This window comes from Taudactylus pleione, unplaced genomic scaffold (genome assembly GCF_031769625.1).
Source record: "Taudactylus pleione unplaced genomic scaffold, aTauple2 ptg000550l, whole genome shotgun sequence".
NCBI classification, from domain to species: Eukaryota; Metazoa; Chordata; class Amphibia; order Anura; family Myobatrachidae; genus Taudactylus; species Taudactylus pleione.
Genome location: NW_028284952.1, coordinates 1,540,001 through 1,556,895, shown reverse-complemented (window position 1 = coordinate 1,556,895; position 16,895 = coordinate 1,540,001). Strand labels below are relative to the sequence as shown.

At 37.1% G+C, this 16,895-nt stretch overlaps 5 non-coding genes and 67 pseudogenes across 5 annotated transcripts; all 72 read right to left on the bottom strand.

Moving 5' to 3' along the window:
- On the bottom strand, positions 1 to 119 carry LOC148488914 (5S ribosomal RNA; annotated as a pseudogene).
- A 115-nt stretch (positions 120 to 234) lies between these two features.
- Positions 235 to 352, bottom strand: LOC148488913 (5S ribosomal RNA; annotated as a pseudogene).
- A 116-nt stretch (positions 353 to 468) lies between these two features.
- On the bottom strand, positions 469 to 588 carry LOC148488912 (5S ribosomal RNA; annotated as a pseudogene).
- Positions 589 to 704: 116 nt separating this feature from the next.
- Positions 705 to 823, bottom strand: LOC148488911 (5S ribosomal RNA; annotated as a pseudogene).
- Positions 824 to 939: 116 nt separating this feature from the next.
- LOC148488910 (5S ribosomal RNA) lies at positions 940 to 1,058 on the bottom strand (annotated as a pseudogene).
- Positions 1,059 to 1,175: 117 nt separating this feature from the next.
- On the bottom strand, positions 1,176 to 1,294 carry LOC148488909 (5S ribosomal RNA; annotated as a pseudogene).
- Positions 1,295 to 1,409: 115 nt separating this feature from the next.
- Positions 1,410 to 1,528, bottom strand: LOC148488908 (5S ribosomal RNA; annotated as a pseudogene).
- Positions 1,529 to 1,644: 116 nt separating this feature from the next.
- Positions 1,645 to 1,763, bottom strand: LOC148488907 (5S ribosomal RNA). Its single transcript, XR_015870726.1, has one exon. It is a non-coding gene; the product is annotated as a 5S ribosomal RNA (ribosomal RNA).
- Positions 1,764 to 1,878: 115 nt separating this feature from the next.
- LOC148488906 (5S ribosomal RNA) lies at positions 1,879 to 1,997 on the bottom strand (annotated as a pseudogene).
- Positions 1,998 to 2,113: 116 nt separating this feature from the next.
- On the bottom strand, positions 2,114 to 2,232 carry LOC148488905 (5S ribosomal RNA; annotated as a pseudogene).
- Positions 2,233 to 2,348: 116 nt separating this feature from the next.
- Positions 2,349 to 2,467, bottom strand: LOC148488904 (5S ribosomal RNA; annotated as a pseudogene).
- A 116-nt stretch (positions 2,468 to 2,583) lies between these two features.
- LOC148488903 (5S ribosomal RNA) lies at positions 2,584 to 2,702 on the bottom strand (annotated as a pseudogene).
- A 116-nt stretch (positions 2,703 to 2,818) lies between these two features.
- Positions 2,819 to 2,937, bottom strand: LOC148488902 (5S ribosomal RNA; annotated as a pseudogene).
- Positions 2,938 to 3,052: 115 nt separating this feature from the next.
- Positions 3,053 to 3,170, bottom strand: LOC148488901 (5S ribosomal RNA; annotated as a pseudogene).
- A 116-nt stretch (positions 3,171 to 3,286) lies between these two features.
- On the bottom strand, positions 3,287 to 3,405 carry LOC148488900 (5S ribosomal RNA; annotated as a pseudogene).
- A 116-nt stretch (positions 3,406 to 3,521) lies between these two features.
- Positions 3,522 to 3,639, bottom strand: LOC148488899 (5S ribosomal RNA; annotated as a pseudogene).
- Positions 3,640 to 3,755: 116 nt separating this feature from the next.
- LOC148488898 (5S ribosomal RNA) lies at positions 3,756 to 3,874 on the bottom strand (annotated as a pseudogene).
- A 117-nt stretch (positions 3,875 to 3,991) lies between these two features.
- Positions 3,992 to 4,110, bottom strand: LOC148488897 (5S ribosomal RNA; annotated as a pseudogene).
- Positions 4,111 to 4,225: 115 nt separating this feature from the next.
- On the bottom strand, positions 4,226 to 4,344 carry LOC148488896 (5S ribosomal RNA; annotated as a pseudogene).
- Positions 4,345 to 4,460: 116 nt separating this feature from the next.
- On the bottom strand, positions 4,461 to 4,579 carry LOC148488895 (5S ribosomal RNA; annotated as a pseudogene).
- A 115-nt stretch (positions 4,580 to 4,694) lies between these two features.
- LOC148488894 (5S ribosomal RNA) lies at positions 4,695 to 4,813 on the bottom strand (annotated as a pseudogene).
- A 115-nt stretch (positions 4,814 to 4,928) lies between these two features.
- On the bottom strand, positions 4,929 to 5,046 carry LOC148488893 (5S ribosomal RNA; annotated as a pseudogene).
- A 116-nt stretch (positions 5,047 to 5,162) lies between these two features.
- On the bottom strand, positions 5,163 to 5,282 carry LOC148488892 (5S ribosomal RNA; annotated as a pseudogene).
- Positions 5,283 to 5,398: 116 nt separating this feature from the next.
- Positions 5,399 to 5,517, bottom strand: LOC148488891 (5S ribosomal RNA; annotated as a pseudogene).
- A 116-nt stretch (positions 5,518 to 5,633) lies between these two features.
- On the bottom strand, positions 5,634 to 5,752 carry LOC148488890 (5S ribosomal RNA; annotated as a pseudogene).
- A 117-nt stretch (positions 5,753 to 5,869) lies between these two features.
- LOC148488889 (5S ribosomal RNA) lies at positions 5,870 to 5,988 on the bottom strand (annotated as a pseudogene).
- Positions 5,989 to 6,103: 115 nt separating this feature from the next.
- On the bottom strand, positions 6,104 to 6,222 carry LOC148488888 (5S ribosomal RNA; annotated as a pseudogene).
- Positions 6,223 to 6,338: 116 nt separating this feature from the next.
- Positions 6,339 to 6,457, bottom strand: LOC148488887 (5S ribosomal RNA). Its single transcript, XR_015870724.1, has one exon. It is a non-coding gene; the product is annotated as a 5S ribosomal RNA (ribosomal RNA).
- Positions 6,458 to 6,572: 115 nt separating this feature from the next.
- On the bottom strand, positions 6,573 to 6,691 carry LOC148488886 (5S ribosomal RNA; annotated as a pseudogene).
- Positions 6,692 to 6,807: 116 nt separating this feature from the next.
- On the bottom strand, positions 6,808 to 6,926 carry LOC148488885 (5S ribosomal RNA; annotated as a pseudogene).
- A 116-nt stretch (positions 6,927 to 7,042) lies between these two features.
- LOC148488884 (5S ribosomal RNA) lies at positions 7,043 to 7,161 on the bottom strand (annotated as a pseudogene).
- A 116-nt stretch (positions 7,162 to 7,277) lies between these two features.
- On the bottom strand, positions 7,278 to 7,396 carry LOC148488883 (5S ribosomal RNA; annotated as a pseudogene).
- Positions 7,397 to 7,512: 116 nt separating this feature from the next.
- On the bottom strand, positions 7,513 to 7,631 carry LOC148488882 (5S ribosomal RNA; annotated as a pseudogene).
- A 115-nt stretch (positions 7,632 to 7,746) lies between these two features.
- On the bottom strand, positions 7,747 to 7,865 carry LOC148488881 (5S ribosomal RNA; annotated as a pseudogene).
- A 116-nt stretch (positions 7,866 to 7,981) lies between these two features.
- Positions 7,982 to 8,100, bottom strand: LOC148488880 (5S ribosomal RNA; annotated as a pseudogene).
- Positions 8,101 to 8,216: 116 nt separating this feature from the next.
- Positions 8,217 to 8,335, bottom strand: LOC148488879 (5S ribosomal RNA; annotated as a pseudogene).
- Positions 8,336 to 8,450: 115 nt separating this feature from the next.
- On the bottom strand, positions 8,451 to 8,568 carry LOC148488878 (5S ribosomal RNA; annotated as a pseudogene).
- A 116-nt stretch (positions 8,569 to 8,684) lies between these two features.
- On the bottom strand, positions 8,685 to 8,803 carry LOC148488877 (5S ribosomal RNA; annotated as a pseudogene).
- Positions 8,804 to 8,919: 116 nt separating this feature from the next.
- On the bottom strand, positions 8,920 to 9,037 carry LOC148488876 (5S ribosomal RNA; annotated as a pseudogene).
- Positions 9,038 to 9,153: 116 nt separating this feature from the next.
- Positions 9,154 to 9,272, bottom strand: LOC148488875 (5S ribosomal RNA; annotated as a pseudogene).
- A 117-nt stretch (positions 9,273 to 9,389) lies between these two features.
- On the bottom strand, positions 9,390 to 9,508 carry LOC148488874 (5S ribosomal RNA; annotated as a pseudogene).
- A 115-nt stretch (positions 9,509 to 9,623) lies between these two features.
- LOC148488873 (5S ribosomal RNA) lies at positions 9,624 to 9,742 on the bottom strand (annotated as a pseudogene).
- Positions 9,743 to 9,858: 116 nt separating this feature from the next.
- LOC148488872 (5S ribosomal RNA) lies at positions 9,859 to 9,977 on the bottom strand. Its single transcript, XR_015870721.1, has one exon. It is a non-coding gene; the product is annotated as a 5S ribosomal RNA (ribosomal RNA).
- Positions 9,978 to 10,092: 115 nt separating this feature from the next.
- On the bottom strand, positions 10,093 to 10,211 carry LOC148488871 (5S ribosomal RNA; annotated as a pseudogene).
- A 115-nt stretch (positions 10,212 to 10,326) lies between these two features.
- On the bottom strand, positions 10,327 to 10,444 carry LOC148488870 (5S ribosomal RNA; annotated as a pseudogene).
- Positions 10,445 to 10,560: 116 nt separating this feature from the next.
- LOC148488869 (5S ribosomal RNA) lies at positions 10,561 to 10,679 on the bottom strand (annotated as a pseudogene).
- Positions 10,680 to 10,795: 116 nt separating this feature from the next.
- LOC148488868 (5S ribosomal RNA) lies at positions 10,796 to 10,914 on the bottom strand (annotated as a pseudogene).
- Positions 10,915 to 11,030: 116 nt separating this feature from the next.
- Positions 11,031 to 11,149, bottom strand: LOC148488867 (5S ribosomal RNA; annotated as a pseudogene).
- Positions 11,150 to 11,266: 117 nt separating this feature from the next.
- Positions 11,267 to 11,385, bottom strand: LOC148488866 (5S ribosomal RNA; annotated as a pseudogene).
- A 115-nt stretch (positions 11,386 to 11,500) lies between these two features.
- LOC148488865 (5S ribosomal RNA) lies at positions 11,501 to 11,619 on the bottom strand (annotated as a pseudogene).
- A 116-nt stretch (positions 11,620 to 11,735) lies between these two features.
- LOC148488864 (5S ribosomal RNA) lies at positions 11,736 to 11,854 on the bottom strand. Its single transcript, XR_015870719.1, has one exon. It is a non-coding gene; the product is annotated as a 5S ribosomal RNA (ribosomal RNA).
- A 115-nt stretch (positions 11,855 to 11,969) lies between these two features.
- On the bottom strand, positions 11,970 to 12,088 carry LOC148488863 (5S ribosomal RNA; annotated as a pseudogene).
- A 116-nt stretch (positions 12,089 to 12,204) lies between these two features.
- LOC148488862 (5S ribosomal RNA) lies at positions 12,205 to 12,323 on the bottom strand (annotated as a pseudogene).
- A 116-nt stretch (positions 12,324 to 12,439) lies between these two features.
- LOC148488861 (5S ribosomal RNA) lies at positions 12,440 to 12,557 on the bottom strand (annotated as a pseudogene).
- Positions 12,558 to 12,674: 117 nt separating this feature from the next.
- Positions 12,675 to 12,793, bottom strand: LOC148488860 (5S ribosomal RNA; annotated as a pseudogene).
- Positions 12,794 to 12,908: 115 nt separating this feature from the next.
- Positions 12,909 to 13,027, bottom strand: LOC148488859 (5S ribosomal RNA; annotated as a pseudogene).
- Positions 13,028 to 13,143: 116 nt separating this feature from the next.
- Positions 13,144 to 13,262, bottom strand: LOC148488858 (5S ribosomal RNA; annotated as a pseudogene).
- A 115-nt stretch (positions 13,263 to 13,377) lies between these two features.
- On the bottom strand, positions 13,378 to 13,496 carry LOC148488857 (5S ribosomal RNA; annotated as a pseudogene).
- A 116-nt stretch (positions 13,497 to 13,612) lies between these two features.
- LOC148488856 (5S ribosomal RNA) lies at positions 13,613 to 13,731 on the bottom strand (annotated as a pseudogene).
- Positions 13,732 to 13,847: 116 nt separating this feature from the next.
- LOC148488855 (5S ribosomal RNA) lies at positions 13,848 to 13,966 on the bottom strand (annotated as a pseudogene).
- Positions 13,967 to 14,082: 116 nt separating this feature from the next.
- Positions 14,083 to 14,201, bottom strand: LOC148488854 (5S ribosomal RNA; annotated as a pseudogene).
- A 117-nt stretch (positions 14,202 to 14,318) lies between these two features.
- LOC148488853 (5S ribosomal RNA) lies at positions 14,319 to 14,437 on the bottom strand (annotated as a pseudogene).
- Positions 14,438 to 14,552: 115 nt separating this feature from the next.
- Positions 14,553 to 14,671, bottom strand: LOC148488852 (5S ribosomal RNA; annotated as a pseudogene).
- Positions 14,672 to 14,787: 116 nt separating this feature from the next.
- On the bottom strand, positions 14,788 to 14,906 carry LOC148488851 (5S ribosomal RNA). The gene has a single exon (XR_015870717.1). It is a non-coding gene; the product is annotated as a 5S ribosomal RNA (ribosomal RNA).
- A 115-nt stretch (positions 14,907 to 15,021) lies between these two features.
- Positions 15,022 to 15,140, bottom strand: LOC148488850 (5S ribosomal RNA; annotated as a pseudogene).
- Positions 15,141 to 15,256: 116 nt separating this feature from the next.
- On the bottom strand, positions 15,257 to 15,375 carry LOC148488849 (5S ribosomal RNA; annotated as a pseudogene).
- A 116-nt stretch (positions 15,376 to 15,491) lies between these two features.
- Positions 15,492 to 15,610, bottom strand: LOC148488848 (5S ribosomal RNA; annotated as a pseudogene).
- Positions 15,611 to 15,726: 116 nt separating this feature from the next.
- On the bottom strand, positions 15,727 to 15,845 carry LOC148488847 (5S ribosomal RNA; annotated as a pseudogene).
- Positions 15,846 to 15,961: 116 nt separating this feature from the next.
- On the bottom strand, positions 15,962 to 16,080 carry LOC148488846 (5S ribosomal RNA; annotated as a pseudogene).
- A 117-nt stretch (positions 16,081 to 16,197) lies between these two features.
- Positions 16,198 to 16,316, bottom strand: LOC148488845 (5S ribosomal RNA; annotated as a pseudogene).
- Positions 16,317 to 16,431: 115 nt separating this feature from the next.
- On the bottom strand, positions 16,432 to 16,550 carry LOC148488844 (5S ribosomal RNA; annotated as a pseudogene).
- Positions 16,551 to 16,666: 116 nt separating this feature from the next.
- Positions 16,667 to 16,785, bottom strand: LOC148488843 (5S ribosomal RNA; annotated as a pseudogene).
- Positions 16,786 to 16,895: the final 110 nt, after the last annotated feature.

Here is a 16,895-nt window from a genome sequence, read left to right as displayed (position 1 = left end):
TACCTACAGCACCTGGTATTCCCAGGTGGTCTCCCATTCAAGTACTAACCATGCCCAAAACTGCATAGCTTCCAAGATCAGACGAGATTGGGCATGTCCAGTGTGGTTTGGCTGTAGGTGCTCAAAAACATTAACTTTAGACCTCTTTTACTTCTTAACTCAAGTAAATTCAATGATAAGTTGAAAAATGAAATGTAAAATGTAATAGAAAAGAATGTTATGGCAGCATAAAATTACCTACAACTCCTGGTATTCCCAGGTGGTCTCCCATACAAGTACTAACCATCCCAACACTGCATAGCTTCCAAGATCAGATGAGATTGGGCATGTCCAGTGTGGTTTGGCTGTAGGCGCTCAAAAACATTAACTTTAGACCTCTTTTACTTCTTAACTCAAGTAAATTCATTGATAAGTTGAAAAAATGTAATGTAAAATGTAATAGAAAAGAATGTTATGGCTATATAAAATTACCTACAGCACCTGGTATTCCCAGGTGGTCTCCAGTCCAAGTACTAACCAGGCCCCAACACTGCATAGCTTCCAAGATCAGACGAGATTGGGCATGTCCAGTGTGGTTTGGCTGTAGGTGCTCAAAAGCATTAACTTTAGACCTCTATTACTTCTTAACTCAAGTAAATTCATTGATAAGTTGAAAAAATTAAATGTAAAAAGTAATAGAAAAGACTGTTATGGCAGTATAAAATTACCTACAGCACCTGGGATTCCTAGGTGGTCTCCCATCCAAGTACTAACCAGGCCCAACACTGCATAGCTTCCAAGATCAGATGAGATTGGGCATGTCCAGTGTGGTTTGACTGTAGGTGCTCAAAAACATTAACTTTAGACATCTTTTACTTCTTAACTCAAGTAAATTCATTGATAAGTTGAAAAAATTAAATGTAAAATATAATAGAAAAGAATGTTATTGCATTTTAAAATTACCTACAGCACCTGGTATTCCCAGGTTGTCTACCATTCAAGTACTAACCAGGCCCAACACTGCATAGCTTCCAAGATAAGACGAGATTGGGCATGTCCAGTGTGGTTTGGCTGTAGGCACTCAAAAAATTTAACTTTAGACCTTATTTACTTCTTAACTCAAGTAAATTCATTGATAAGTTGTAAAAAATGTAATGTAAAATGTAATAGATAACAATGTTATGGCTATATAAAATTACCTACAGCACCTGGTATTCCCAGGTGGTCTCCCATCCAAGTACTAACCAGGCCCAACACTGCATAGCTTCCAAGATCTGACGAGATTGGGCATGTCCTCTGTGGTTTGGCTGTAGGTGCTCAAAAATATTAACTTTAGACCTCTTTTACTTCTTAACTCAAGTAAATTCAATGAAAAGTTGAAAAATTAAATGTAAAATGTAATAGAAAAGAATGTTATGGCAGTAGAAAATGACCTACAGCTCCTGGTATTCCCAGGTGGTCTCCCATCCAAGTACTAACCAGGCCCAACACTGCATAGTTTCCAAGATCAGACGAGATTGGGCATGTCCACTGTGGTTGGGCTGTAGATGCTCAAAAACATTAACTTTAGACCTCTATTACTTCTTAACTCAAGTAAATTCATTGATAAGTTGAAAAAATTAAATTTAAAATGTAATAGAAATGAATGTTATGGCAGTAAAAAATTACCTACAGCACCTGGTATTCCCAGGTGGTCTCCCATCCAAGTACTAACCAGGCCCAACACTGCATAGCTTCCAAGATCAGACGAGATTGGGCATGTCCAGTGCGGTTTGACTGTAGGTGCTCAAAAACATTAACTTTAGACATCTTTTACTTCTTAACTCAAGTAAATTCATTGATAAGTTGAAAAAATTAAATTAAAATTTAATAGAAAAGAATGTTATGGCAGTATAAAATTACCTACAGCACCTGGTATTCCCAGGTGGTCTCCCATTCAAGTACTAACCATGCCCAAAACTGCATAGCTTCCAAGATCAGACGAGATTGGGCATGTCCAGTGTGGTTTGGCTGTAGGCGCTCAAAAACATTAACTTTAGACCTCTTTTACTTTTTAACTCAAGAAAATTCATTGATAAGATGAAAAAATGTAATGTAAAATGTAATAGAAAACAATGTTTTGGCTAAATAAAATTACCTACAGCACCTGGTATTCCCAGGTGGTCTCACGTCCAAGTACTAACCAGGCCCAACACTGCATAGCTTCCAAGATCAGACGAGATTGGGCATGTCCAGTGTGGTTTGGCTGTAGGTGCTCAAAAACATTAACTTTAGACCTCTTTTACTTCTTAACTCAAGTAAATTCATTGATAAGTTGAAAAAATGAAATGTAAAATGTAATAGAAAAGAATGTTTTGGCTGTCTAAAATTACCTATAGCTCCTGGTATTCCCAGGTGGTCTCCCATCCAAGTACTAACCAGGCCCAACACTGCATAGCTTTCAAGATCAGACGAGATTGGGCATGTCCAGTGTGGTTTGGCTGTAGGTGCTCAAAAACATTAACTTTAGACCTCTTTTACTTCTTAACTCAAGTAAATTTATTGATAAGTTGAAAAAATTAAATGTAAAATGTAATAAAAAAGAATGTTATGGCTGTCTAAAATTACCTACAGGACCTGGAATTCCCAGGTGGTCTCCCATCCAAGTACAAACCAGGCCCAACACTGCATAGCTTCCAAGATCAGACGAGATTGGGCATGTCCAGTGTGGTTTGGCTGTAGGTGCTCAAAAGCATTAAATTTAGACCTCTATTACTTCTTAACTCAAGTAAATTCATTAATAAGTTGAAAAAATTAAATGTAAAATGTAATAGAAAAGAATGTTATTGCAGTATAAAATTACCTACAGCACCTGGTATTTCCAGGTGGTCTCCCATCCAAGTACTAACCAGGCCCAACACTGTATAGTTTCCAAGTTCAGACGAGATTGGGCATGTCCAGTGTGGTTTGGCTGTAGGTGCTCAAAAACATTAACTTTAGACCTCTTTTACTTCTTAACTCAAGTAAATTCAATGATAAGTTGAAAAATGAAATGTAAAATGTAATAGAAAAGAATGTTATGGCAGCATAAAATTACCTACAACTCCTGGTATTCCCAGGTGGTCTCCCATACAAGTACTAACCATCCCAACACTGCATAGCTTCCAAGATCAGATGAGATTGGGCATGTCCAGTGTGGTTTGGCTGTAGGCGCTCAAAAACATTAACTTTAGACCTCTTTTACTTCTTAACTCAAGTAAATTCATTGATAAGTTGAAAAAATGTAATGTAAAATGTAATAGAAAATAATGTTATGGCTATATAAAATTACCTACAGCACCTGGTATTCCCAGGTGGTCTCCAGTCCAAGTACTAACCAGGCCCAACACTGCATAGCTTCCAAGATCAGACGAGATTGGGCATGTCCAGTGTGGTTTGGCTGTAGGTGCTCAAAAGCATTAACTTTAGACCTCTATTACTTCTTAACTCAAGTAAATTCATTGATAAGTTGAAAAAATTAAATGTAAAAAGTAATAGAAAAGACTGTTATGGCAGTATAAAATTACCTACAGCACCTGGGATTCCTAGGTGGTCTCCCATCCAAGTACTAACCAGGCCCAACACTGCATAGCTTCAAGATCAGATGAGATTGGGCATGTCCAGTGTGGTTTGACTGTAGGTGCTCAAAAACATTAACTTTAGACATCTTTTACTTCTTAACTCAAGTAAATTCATTGATAAGTTGAAAAAATTAAATGTAAAATATAATAGAAAAGAATGTTATTGCATTTTAAAATTACCTACAGCACCTGGTATTCCCAGGTTGTCTACCATTCAAGTACTAACCAGGCCCAACACTGCATAGCTTCCAAGATCAGACGAGATTGGGCATGTCCAGTGTGGTTTGGCTGTAGGCACTCAAAAAATTTAACTTTAGACCTTATTTACTTCTTAACTCAAGTAAATTCATTGATAAGTTGTAAAAAATGTAATGTAAAATGTAATAGATAACAATGTTATGGCTATATAAAGTTACCTACAGCACCTGGTATTCCCAGGTGGTCTCCCATTCAAGTACTAACCAGGCCCAACACTGCATAGCTTCCAAGATCTGACGAGATTGGGCATGTCCTGTGTGGTTTGGCTGTAGGTGCTCAAAAACATTAACTTTAGACCTCTTTTACTTCTTAACTCAAGTAAATTCAATGAAAAGTTGAAAAATTAAATGTAAAATGTAATAGAAAAGAATGTTATGGCAGTAGAAAATTACCTACAGCTCCTGGTATTCCCAGGTGGTCTCCCATCCAAGTACTAACCAGGCCCAACACTGCATAGTTTCCAAGATCAGACGAGATTGGGCATGTCCACTGTGGTTGGGCTGTAGATGCTCAAAAACATTAACTTTAGACCTCTATTACTTCTTAACTCAAGTAAATTCATTGATAAGTTGAAAAAATTAAATTTAAAATGTAATAGAAATGAATGTTATGGCAGTAAAAAATTACCTACAGCACCTGGTATTCCCAGGTGGTCTCCCATCCAAGTACTAACCAGGCCCAACACTGCATAGCTTCCAAGATCAGACGAGATTGGGCATGTCCAGTGCGGTTTTACTGTAGGTGCTCAAAAACATTAACTTTAGACATCTTTTACTTCTTAACTCAAGTAAATTCATTGATAAGTTGAAAAAATTAAATTAAAATTTAATAGAAAAGAATGTTATGGCAGTATAAAATTACCTACAGCACCTGGTATTCCCAGGTGGTCTCCCATTCAAGTACTAACCATGCCCAAAACTGCATAGCTTCCAAGATCAGACGAGATTGGGCATGTCCAGTGTGGTTTGGCTGTAGGTGCTCAAAAACATTAACTTTAGACCTCTTTTACTTCTTAACTCAAGTAAATTCAATGATAAGTTGAAAAATGAAATGTAAAATGTAATAGAAAAGAATGTTATGGCAGCATAAAATTACCTACAACTCCTGGTATTCCCAGGTGGTCTCCCATACAAGTACTAACCATCCCAACACTGCATAGCTTCCAAGATCAGATGAGATTGGGCATGTCCAGTGTGGTTTGGCTGTAGGCGCTCAAAAACATTAACTTTAGACCTCTTTTACTTCTTAACTCAAGTAAATTCATTGATAAGTTGAAAAAATGTAATGTAAAATGTAATAGAAAAGAATGTTATGGCTATATAAAATTACCTACAGCACCTGGTATTCCCAGGTGGTCTCCAGTCCAAGTACTAACCAGGCCCCAACACTGCATAGCTTCCAAGATCAGACGAGATTGGGCATGTCCAGTGTGGTTTGGCTGTAGGTGCTCAAAAGCATTAACTTTAGACCTCTATTACTTCTTAACTCAAGTAAATTCATTGATAAGTTGAAAAAATTAAATGTAAAAAGTAATAGAAAAGACTGTTATGGCAGTATAAAATTACCTACAGCACCTGGGATTCCTAGGTGGTCTCCCATCCAAGTACTAACCAGGCCCAACACTGCATAGCTTCCAAGATCAGATGAGATTGGGCATGTCCAGTGTGGTTTGACTGTAGGTGCTCAAAAACATTAACTTTAGACATCTTTTACTTCTTAACTCAAGTAAATTCATTGATAAGTTGAAAAAATTAAATGTAAAATATAATAGAAAAGAATGTTATTGCATTTTAAAATTACCTACAGCACCTGGTATTCCCAGGTTGTCTACCATTCAAGTACTAACCAGGCCCAACACTGCATAGCTTCCAAGATAAGACGAGATTGGGCATGTCCAGTGTGGTTTGGCTGTAGGCACTCAAAAAATTTAACTTTAGACCTTATTTACTTCTTAACTCAAGTAAATTCATTGATAAGTTGTAAAAAATGTAATGTAAAATGTAATAGATAACAATGTTATGGCTATATAAAATTACCTACAGCACCTGGTATTCCCAGGTGGTCTCCCATCCAAGTACTAACCAGGCCCAACACTGCATAGCTTCCAAGATCTGACGAGATTGGGCATGTCCTCTGTGGTTTGGCTGTAGGTGCTCAAAAACATTAACTTTAGACCTCTTTTACTTCTTAACTCAAGTAAATTCAATGAAAAGTTGAAAAATTAAATGTAAAATGTAATAGAAAAGAATGTTATGGCAGTAGAAAATGACCTACAGCTCCTGGTATTCCCAGGTGGTCTCCCATCCAAGTACTAACCAGGCCCAACACTGCATAGTTTCCAAGATCAGACGAGATTGGGCATGTCCACTGTGGTTGGGCTGTAGATGCTCAAAAACATTAACTTTAGACCTCTATTACTTCTTAACTCAAGTAAATTCATTGATAAGTTGAAAAAATTTAATTTAAAATGTAATAGAAATGAATGTTATGGCAGTAAAAAATTACCTACAGCACCTGGTATTCCCAGGTGGTCTCCCATCCAAGTACTAACCAGGCCCAACACTGCATAGCTTCCAAGATCAGACGAGATTGGGCATGTCCAGTGCGGTTTGACTGTAGGTGCTCAAAAACATTAACTTTAGACATCTTTTACTTCTTAACTCAAGTAAATTCATTGATAAGTTGAAAAAATTAAATTAAAATTTAATAGAAAAGAATGTTATGGCAGTATAAAATTACCTACAGCACCTGGTATTCCCAGGTGGTCTCCCATTCAAGTACTAACCATGCCCAAAACTGCATAGCTTCCAAGATCAGACGAGATTGGGCATGTCCAGTGTGGTTTGGCTGTAGGCGCTCAAAAACATTAACTTTAGACCTCTTTTACTTTTTAACTCAAGAAAATTCATTGATAAGATGAAAAAATGTAATGTAAAATGTAATAGAAAACAATGTTTTGGCTAAATAAAATTACCTACAGCACCTGGTATTCCCAGGTGGTCTCACGTCCAAGTACTAACCAGGCCCAACACTGCATAGCTTCCAAGATCAGACGAGATTGGGCATGTCCAGTGTGGTTTGGCTGTAGGTGCTCAAAAACATTAACTTTAGACCTCTTTTACTTCTTAACTCAAGTAAATTCATTGATAAGTTGAAAAAATGAAATGTAAAATGTAATAGAAAAGAATGTTTTGGCTGTCTAAAATTACCTATAGCTCCTGGTATTCCCAGGTGGTCTCCCATCCAAGTACTAACCAGGCCCAACACTGCATAGCTTTCAAGATCAGACGAGATTGGGCATGTCCAGTGTGGTTTGGCTGTAGGTGCTCAAAAACATTAACTTTAGACCTCTTTTACTTCTTAACTCAAGTAAATTTATTGATAAGTTGAAAAAATTAAATGTAAAATGTAATAAAAAAGAATGTTATGGCTGTCTAAAATTACCTACAGGACCTGGAATTCCCAGGTGGTCTCCCATCCAAGTACAAACCAGGCCCAACACTGCATAGCTTCCAAGATCAGACGAGATTGGGCATGTCCAGTGTGGTTTGGCTGTAGGTGCTCAAAAGCATTAAATTTAGACCTCTATTACTTCTTAACTCAAGTAAATTCATTAATAAGTTGAAAAAATTAAATGTAAAATGTAATAGAAAAGAATGTTATTGCAGTATAAAATTACCTACAGCACTTGGTATTTCCAGGTGGTCTCCCATCCAAGTACTAACCAGGCCCAACACTGTATAGTTTCCAAGTTCAGACGAGATTGGGCATGTCCAGTGTGGTTTGGCTGTAGGTGCTCAAAAACATTAACTTTAGACCTCTTTTACTTCTTAACTCAAGTAAATTCAATGATAAGTTGAAAAATGAAATGTAAAATGTAATAGAAAAGAATGTTATGGCAGCATAAAATTACCTATAGCTCCTGGTATTCCCAGGTGGTCTCCCATCCAAGTACTAACCAGGCCCAACACTGCATAGCTTTCAAGATCAGACGAGATTGGGCATGTCCAGTGTGGTTTGGCTGTAGGTGCTCAAAAACATTAACTTTAGACCTCTTTTACTTCTTAACTCAAGTAAATTCATTGATGAGTTGAAAAAATTAAATGTAAAATGTAATAAAAAAGAATGTTATGGCTGTCTAAAATTACCTACAGGACCTGGAATTCCCAGGTGGTCTCCCATCCAAGTACAAACCAGGCCCAACACTGCATAGCTTCCAAGATCAGACGAGATTGGGCATGTCCAGTGTAGTTTGGCTGTAGGTGCTCAAAAGCATTAAATTTAGACCTCTATTACTTCTTAACTCAAGTAAATTCATTAATAAGTTGAAAAAATTAAATGTAAAATGTAATAGAAAAGAATGTTATTGCAGTATAAAATTACCTACAGCACCTGGTATTTCCAGGTGGTCTCCCATCCAAGTACTAACCAGGCCCAACACTGTATAGTTTCCAAGTTCAGACGAGATTGGGCATGTCCAGTGTGGTTTGGCTGTAGGTGCTCAAAAACATTAACTTTAGACCTCTTTTACTTCTTAACTCAAGTAAATTCAATGATAAGTTGAAAAATGAAATGTAAAATGTAATAGAAAAGAATGTTATGGCAGCATAAAATTACCTACAACTCCTGGTATTCCCAGGTGGTCTCCCATACAAGTACTAACCATCCCAACACTGCATAGCTTCCAAGATCAGATGAGATTGGGCATGTCCAGTGTGGTTTGGCTGTAGGCGCTCAAATACATTAACTTTAGACCTCTTTTACTTCTTAACTCAAGTAAATTCATTGATAAGTTGAAAAAATGTAATGTAAAATGTAATAGAAAAGAATGTTATGGCTATATAAAATTACCTACAGCACCTGGTATTCCCAGGTGGTCTCCAGTCCAAGTACTAACCAGGCCCAACACTGCATAGCTTCCAAGATCAGACGAGATTGGGCATGTCCAGTGTGGTTTGGCTGTAGGTGCTCAAAAGCATTAACTTTAGACCTCTATTACTTCTTAACTCAAGTAAATTCATTGATAAGTTGAAAAAATTAAATGTAAAAAGTAATAGAAAAGACTGTTATGGCAGTATAAAATTACCTACAGCACCTGGGATTCCTAGGTGGTCTCCCATCCAAGTACTAACCAGGCCCAACACTGCATAGCTTCAAGATCAGATGAGATTGGGCATGTCCAGTGTGGTTTGACTGTAGGTGCTCAAAAACATTAACTTTAGACATCTTTTACTTCTTAACTCAAGTAAATTCATTGATAAGTTGAAAAAATTAAATGTAAAATATAATAGAAAAGAATGTTATTGCATTTTAAAATTACCTACAGCACCTGGTATTCCCAGGTTGTCTACCATTCAAGTACTAACCAGGCCCAACACTGCATAGCTTCCAAGATCAGACGAGATTGGGCATGTCCAGTGTGGTTTGGCTGTAGGCACTCAAAAAATTTAACTTTAGACCTTATTTACTTCTTAACTCAAGTAAATTCATTGATAAGTTGTAAAAAATGTAATGTAAAATGTAATAGATAACAATGTTATGGCTATATAAAGTTACCTACAGCACCTGGTATTCCCAGGTGGTCTCCCATCCAAGTACTAACCAGGCCCAACACTGCATAGCTTCCAAGATCTGACGAGATTGGGCATGTCCTGTGTGGTTTGGCTGTAGGTGCTCAAAAACATTAACTTTAGACCTCTTTTACTTCTTAACTCAAGTAAATTCAATGAAAAGTTGAAAAATTAAATGTAAAATGTAATAGAAAAGAATGTTATGGCAGTAGAAAATTACCTACAGCTCCTGGTATTCCCAGGTGGTCTCCCATCCAAGTACTAACCAGGCCCAACACTGCATAGTTTCCAAGATCAGACGAGATTGGGCATGTCCACTGTGGTTGGGCTGTAGATGCTCAAAAACATTAACTTTAGACCTCTATTACTTCTTAACTCAAGTAAATTCATTGATAAGTTGAAAAAATTAAATTTAAAATGTAATAGAAATGAATGTTATGGCAGTAAAAAATTACCTACAGCACCTGGTATTCCCAGGTGGTCTCCCATCCAAGTACTAACCAGGCCCAACACTGCATAGCTTCCAAGATCAGACGAGATTGGGCATGTCCAGTGCGGTTTGACTGTAGGTGCTCAAAAACATTAACTTTAGACATCTTTTACTTCTTAACTCAAGTAAATTCATTGATAAGTTGAAAAAATTAAATTAAAATTTAATAGAAAAGAATGTTATGGCAGTATAAAATTACCTACAGCACCTGGTATTCCCAGGTGGTCTCCCATTCAAGTACTAACCATGCCCAAAACTTCATAGCTTCCAAGATCAGACGAGATTGGGCATGTCCAGTGTGGTTTGGCTGTAGGTGCTCAAAAACATTAACTTTAGACCTCTTTTACTTCTTAACTCAAGTAAATTCAATGATAAGTTGAAAAATGAAATGTAAAATGTAATAGAAAAGAATGTTATGGCAGCATAAAATTACCTACAACTCCTGGTATTCTCAGGTGGTCTCCCATACAAGTACTAACCATCCCAACACTGCATAGCTTCCAAGATCAGATGAGATTGGGCATGTCCAGTGTGGTTTGGCTGTAGGCGCTCAAAAACATTAACTTTAGACCTCTTTTACTTCTTAACTCAAGTAAATTCATTGATAAGTTGAAAAAATGTAATGTAAAATGTAATAGAAAAGAATGTTATGGCTATATAAAATTACCTACAGCACCTGGTATTCCCAGGTGGTCTCCAGTCCAAGTACTAACCAGGCCCAACACTGCATAGCTTCCAAGATCAGACGAGATTGGGCATGTCCAGTGTGGTTTGGCTGTAGGTGCTCAAAAGCATTAACTTTAGACCTCTATTACTTCTTAACTCAAGTAAATTCATTGATAAGTTGAAAAAATTAAATGTAAAAAGTAATAGAAAAGACTGTTATGGCAGTATAAAATTACCTACAGCACCTGGGATTCCTAGGTGGTCTCCCATCCAAGTACTAACCAGGCCCAACACTGCATAGCTTCCAAGATCAGATGAGATTGGGCATGTCCAGTGTGGTTTGACTGTAGGTGCTCAAAAACATTAACTTTAGACATCTTTTACTTCTTAACTCAAGTAAATTCATTGATAAGTTGAAAAAATTAAATGTAAAATATAATAGAAAAGAATGTTATTGCATTTTAAAATTACCTACAGCACCTGGTATTCCCAGGTTGTCTACCATTCAAGTACTAACCAGGCCCAACACTGCATAGCTTCCAAGATCAGACGAGATTGGGCATGTCCAGTGTGGTTTGGCTGTAGGCACTCAAAAAATTTAACTTTAGACCTTATTTACTTCTTAACTCAAGTAAATTCATTGATAAGTTGTAAAAAATGTAATGTAAAATGTAATAGATAACAATGTTATGGCTATATAAAATTACCTACAGCACCTGGTATTCCCAGGTGGTCTCCCATCCAAGTACTAACCAGGCCCAACACTGCATAGCTTCCAAGATCTGACGAGATTGGGCATGTCCTGTGTGGTTTGGCTGTAGGTGCTCAAAAACATTAACTTTAGACCTCTTTTACTTCTTAACTCAAGTAAATTCAATGAAAAGTTGAAAAATTAAATGTAAAATGTAATAGAAAAGAATGTTATGGCAGTAGAAAATTACCTACAGCTCCTGGTATTCCCAGGTGGTCTCCCATCCAAGTACTAACCAGGCCCAACACTGCATAGTTTCCAAGATCAGACGAGATTGGGCATGTCCACTGTGGTTGGGCTGTAGATGCTCAAAAACATTAACTTTAGACCTCTATTACTTCTTAACTCAAGTAAATTCATTGATAAGTTGAAAAAATTAAATTTAAAATGTAATAGAAAAGAATGTTATGGCAGTAAAAAATTACCTACAGCACCTGGTATTCCCAGGTGGTCTCCCATCCAAGTACTAACCAGGCCCAACACTGCATAGCTTCCAAGATCAGACGAGATTGGGCATGTCCAGTGCGGTTTGACTGTAGGTGCTCAAAAACATTAACTTTAGACCTCTTTTACTTCTTAACTCAAGTAAATTCATTGATAAGTTGAAAAAATTAAATTAAAATTTAATAGAAAAGAATGTTATGGCAGTATAAAATTACCTACAGCACCTGGTATTCCCAGGTGGTCTCCCATTCAAGTACTAACCATGCCCAAAACTGCATAGCTTCCAAGATCAGACGAGATTGGGCATGTCCAGTGTGGTTTGGCTGTAGGCGCTCAAAAACATTAACTTTAGACCTCTTTTACTTCTTAACTCAAGTAAATTCATTGATAAGTTGAAAAAATGTAATGTAAAATGTAATAGAAAAGAATGTTATGGCTATATAAAATTACCTACAGCACCTGGTATTCCCAGGTGGTCTCCAGTCCAAGTACTAACCAGGCCCAACACTGCATAGCTTCCAAGATCAGACGAGATTGGGCATGTCCAGTGTGGTTTGGCTGTAGGTGCTCAAAAGCATTAACTTTAGACCTCTATTACTTCTTAACTCAAGTAAATTCATTGATAAGTTGAAAAAATTAAAAGTAAAAAGTAATAGAAAAGACTGTTATGGCAGTATAAAATTACCTACAGCACCTGGGATTCCTAGGTGGTCTCCCATCCAAGTACTAACCAGGCCCAACACTGCATAGCTTCAAGATCAGATGAGATTGGGCATGTCCAGTGTGGTTTGGCTGTAGGCACTCAAAAAATTTAACTTTAGACCTTATTTACTTCTTAACTCAAGTAAATTCATTGATAAGTTGTAAAAAATGTAATGTAAAATGTAATAGATAACAATGTTATGGCTATATAAAGTTACCTACAGCACCTGGTATTCCCAGGTGGTCTCCCATCCAAGTACTAACCAGGCCCAACACTGCATAGCTTCCAAGATCTGACGAGATTGGGCATGTCCTGTGTGGTTTGGCTGTAGGTGCTCAAAAACATTAACTTTAGACCTCTTTTACTTCTTAACTCAAGTAAATTCAATGAAAAGTTGAAAAATTAAATGTAAAATGTAATAGAAAAGAATGTTATGGCAGTAGAAAATTACCTACAGCTCCTGGTATTCCCAGGTGGTCTCCCATCCAAGTACTAACCAGGCCCAACACTGCATAGTTTCCAAGATCAGACGAGATTGGGCATGTCCACTGTGGTTGGGCTGTAGATGCTCAAAAACATTAACTTTAGACCTCTATTACTTCTTAACTCAAGTAAATTCATTGCTAAGTTGAAAAAATTAAATTTAAAATGTAATAGAAATGAATGTTATGGCAGTAAAAAATTACCTACAGCACCTGGTATTCCCAGGTGGTCTCCCATCCAAGTACTAACCAGGCCCAACACCGCATAGCTTCCAAGATCAGACGAGATTGGGCATGTCCAGTGCGGTTTGACTGTAAGTGCTCAAAAGCATTAACTTTAGACATCTTTTACTTCTTAACTCAAGTAAATTCATTGATAAGTTGAAAAAATTAAATTAAAATTTAATAGAAAAGAATGTTATGGCAGTATAAAATTACCTACAGCACCTGGTATTCCCAGGTGGTCTCCCATTCAAGTACTAACCATGCCCAAAACTGCATAGCTTCCAAGATCAGACGAGATTGGGCATGTCCAGTGTGGTTTGGCTGTAGGCGCTCGAAAACATTAACTTTAGACCTCTTTTACTTCTTAACTCAAGTAAATTCATTGATAAGTTGAAAAAATGTAATGTAAAATGTAATAGAAAAGAATGTTATGGCTATATAAAATTACCTACAGCACCTGGTATTCCCAGGTGGTCTCCAGTCCAAGTACTAACCAGGCCCAACACTGCATAGCTTCCAAGATCAGACGAGATTGGGCATGTCCAGTGTGGTTTGGCTGTAGGTGCTCAAAAGCATTAACTTTAGACCTCTATTACTTCTTAACTCAAGTAAATTCATTGATAAGTTGAAAAAATTAAATGTAAAAAGTAATAGAAAAGACTGTTATGGCAGTATGAAATTACCTACAGCACCTGGGATTCCTAGGTGGTCTCCCATCCAAGTACTAACCAGGCCCAACACTGCATAGCTTCCAAGATCAGATGAGATTGGGCATGTCCAGTGTGGTTTGACTGTAGGTGCTCAAAAACATTAACTTTAGACATCTTTTACTTCTTAACTCAAGTAAATTCATTGATAAGTTGAAAAAATTAAATGTAAAATATAATAGAAAAGAATGTTATTGCATTTTAAAATTACCTACAGCACCTGGTATTCCCAGGTTGTCTACCATTCAAGTACTAACCAGGCCCAACACTGCATAGCTTCCAAGATCAGACGAGATTGGGCATGTCCAGTGTGGTTTGGCTGTAGGCACTCAAAAAATTTAACTTTAGACCTTATTTACTTCTTAACTCAAGTAAATTCATTGATAAGTTGTAAAAAATGTAATGTAAAATGTAATAGATAACAATGTTATGGCTATATAAAATTACCTACAGCACCTGGTATTCCCAGGTGGTCTCCCATCCAAGTACTAACCAGGCCCAACACTGCATAGCTTCCAAGATCTGACGAGATTGGGCATGTCCTCTGTGGTTTGGCTGTAGGTGCTCAAAAACATTAACTTTAGACCTCTTTTACTTCTTAACTCAAGTAAATTCAATGAAAAGTTGAAAAATTAAATGTAAAATGTAATAGAAAAGAATGTTATGGCAGTAGAAAATTACCTACAGCTCCTGGTATTCCCAGGTGGTCTCCCATCCAAGTACTAACCAGGCCCAACACTGCATAGTTTCCAAGATCAGACGAGATTGGGCATGTCCACTGTGGTTGGGCTGTAGATGCTCAAAAACATTAACTTTAGACCTCTATTACTTCTTAACTCAAGTAAATTCATTGATAAGTTGAAAAAATTAAATTTAAAATGTAATAGAAATGAATGTTATGGCAGTAAAAAATTACCTACAGCACCTGGTATTCCCAGGTGGTCTCCCATCCAAGTACTAACCAGGCCCAACACTGCATAGCTTCCAAGATCAGACGAGATTGGGCATGTCCAGTGCGGTTTGACTGTAGGTGCTCAAAAACATTAACTTTAGACATCTTTTACTTCTTAACTCAAGTAAATTCATTGATAAGTTGAAAAAATTAAATTAAAATTTAATAGAAAAGAATGTTATGGCAGTATAAAATTACCTACAGCACCTGGTATTCCCAGGTGGTCTCCCATTCAAGTACTAACCATGCCCAAAACTGCATAGCTTCCAAGATCAGACGAGATTGGGCATGTCCAGTGTGGTTTGGCTGTAGGCGCTCAAAAACATTAACTTTAGACCTCTTTTACTTTTTAACTCAAGAAAATTCATTGATAAGTTGAAAAAATGTAATGTAAAATGTAATAGAAAACAATGTTTTGGCTAAATAAAATTACCTACAGCACCTGGTATTCCCAGGTGGTCTCACGTCCAAGTACTAACCAGGCCCAACACTGCATAGCTTCCAAGATCAGACGAGATTGGGCATGTCCAGTGTGGTTTGGCTGTAGGTGCTCAAAAACATTAACTTTAGACCTCTTTTACTTCTTAACTCAAGTAAATTCATTGATAAGTTGAAAAAATGAAATGTAAAATGTAATAGAAAAGAATGTTTTGGCTGTCTAAAATTACCTATAGCTCCTGGTATTCCCAGGTGGTCTCCCATCCAAGTACAAACCAGACCCAACACTGCATAGCTTCCAAGATCAGACGAGATTGGGCAAGTCCACTGTGGTTTGGCTGTATGTGCTCAAAAGCATTAAATTTAGACCGCTATTACTTCTTAACACAAGTAAATTCATTGATAAGTTGAAAAAATTATATGTAAAATGTAATAGAAAAGAATGTTATGGCAGTATAAAATTACCTACAGCACCTGGGTTTCCAAGGTAGTCTCCCATCCAATTACTAACCAGTCCCAACACTGCATAGCTTCCAAGATCAGATGAGATTGGGCATGTCCAGTGTGGTTTGGCTGTAGGTGCTCAAAAACATTAACTTTAGACCTCTATTACTTCTTAACTCAAGTAAATTCATTGATAAGTTGAAAAAATTAAATGTAAAATATAATAGAAAAGAATGTTATTGCATTTTAAAATTACCTACAGCACCTGGTATTCCCAGGTTGTCTACCATTCAAGTACTAACCAGGCCCAACACTGCATAGCTTCCAAGATCAGACGAGATTGGGCATGTCCAGTGTGGTTTGGCTGTAGGCACTCAAAAAATTTAACTTTAGACCTTATTTACTTCTTAACTCAAGTAAATTCATTGATAAGTTGTAAAAAATGTAATGTAAAATGTAATAGATAACAATGTTATGGCTATATAAAATTACCTACAGCACCTGGTATTCCCAGGTGGTCTCCCATCCAAGTACTAACCAGGCCCAACACTGCATAGCTTCCAAGATCTGACGAGATTGGGCATGTCCTGTGTGGTTTGGCTGTAGGTGCTCAAAAACATTAACTTTAGACCTCTTTTACTTCTTAACTCAAGTAAATTCAATGAAAAGTTGAAAAATTAAATGTAAAATGTAATAGAAAAGAATGTTATGGCAGTAGAAAATTACCTACAGCTCCTGGTATTCCCAGGTGGTCTCCCATCCAAGTACTAACCAGGCCCAACACTGCATAGTTTCCAAGATCAGACGAGATTGGGCATGTCCACTGTGGTTGGGCTGTAGATGCTCAAAAACATTAACTTTAGACCTCTATTACTTCTTAACTCAAGTAAATTCATTGATAAGTTGAAAAAATTAAATGTAAAATGTAATAGAAAAGACTGTTATGGCAGTATAAAATTACCTACAGCACCTGGGATTCCTAGGTGGTCTCCCATCTTAGTACTAACCAGGTCCAACACTGCATAGCTTCCAAGATCAGACGAGATTGGGCATGTCCAGTGTGGTTTGGCTGTAGGTGCTCAAAAACATTAACTTTAGACCTCTTTTACTTCTTAACTCAAGTAAATTCATTGATAAGTTGAAAAATTTAAATGTAAAATGTAATAGAAAAGAATGTTATGGCTGCA